This window comes from Acomys russatus, chromosome 30 (genome assembly GCF_903995435.1).
Source record: "Acomys russatus chromosome 30, mAcoRus1.1, whole genome shotgun sequence".
Lineage (NCBI taxonomy): Eukaryota > Metazoa > Chordata > Mammalia > Rodentia > Muridae > Acomys > Acomys russatus.
Window position 1 is genome coordinate 13,946,455 of NC_067166.1, and position 1,293 is coordinate 13,947,747.

Below are 1,293 nucleotides of genomic sequence, written 5' to 3' on the forward strand. Positions count from 1 at the left end.
ATGCAGGGATGGGAGCTGTGCCGCAGAAGCCGGAAGAGTCCCACAGCAGAGAGTGTGCAGGGCTCTGGGAGAAAGAGAGGACTCTGGGAGAAAGTTGAATTGACGTGGTGGATCATCTAGGAAATAAGAATGGCAGGTGAGCGGCTGGAGAGATGGCTCAGAGGTTAAGTACACTGGCTGCTCCTCAATTCCCAGCAACTACATGGCGGCTCACAACCATCTATGAAATCCAGCATATAGAACACTGTATACATAATATATATATATATTTATATATATATGGCAGATGAGGACCTGGGAGATGGCTTGTAATTCATCCATCATCTCAGCATTCCTAGAGGGAGTCAGAAATGGTTCCAAAGCTTGCAGGCCAGGTAACCTGGAATTTGCAGTTCAGCAGCAGAAGCTATAAAGAGACTCTGCTTCAAGAAGATGGAAGGTGAGACCAGATTTCTGAAAGTTGTCCTCTGACTTCCACATGTGCACAAGGCATGTGCAAGCCTGCACACATACATGTGTATGAACATACTCACACACACACACACACACACACACACACACACAAATAAAACAAATTTAAAAATAATGACATGAGATATACAAGTCAAGAACGATGAAGGCTGAGTACAAGGAAAGCCATGGAACTTAAAGCAAAGCAGGCATTTATTGTAGGTTAGGTACTGTTGTAAGGACTTTACCGTGTGTGAACTTCCCAATCCTTCCAGTTTTGTAGAGAAGGAAACTAGGGTGCACAGAGACAAAACGGCCAGTAATAAAATAAAAATCCATCACTTTAACAATGAGCCCCTGACTACCAGAGGCCTGCTGCCAGTGGCTTGTGACACCCAGGCAAACACTTAAAGCCTACCTCCTGAGGACCCATGGTATCTGCTCTGGCTTCCTTTCTGTTGCTGTGACAGGTCAGTGATCAAACAAGACAATCCCTTCACAGGTAGGGCCGAGAGTCAATGGGATCTGGGCAATCCAGTCTTCATTGGACTACAGGCCGTGTCCAGTAGATTGCTGAGGAGACTTAGGACAGTGCCTTGGCTGAAAGGGACAACCTCAGAAAAGATGACGGATGCTGTAAAATGTGCTACTTAACAGGGTTGTGAAGTAACTGTATCTGTTCAAGCTCCAAACATATAGGGCAAGAGACAGGACCAAGTAACCTCCCTGCCTGCTCTACACCTCCTGCTTTCCCTAGCTCTCAGCCTGAGAGCTCCCCATCTGTGTTTCTGTCCACTCTTTGATAACTCCTTTCTGTGTCTATTCTTGCCTGGAAAACGCCCT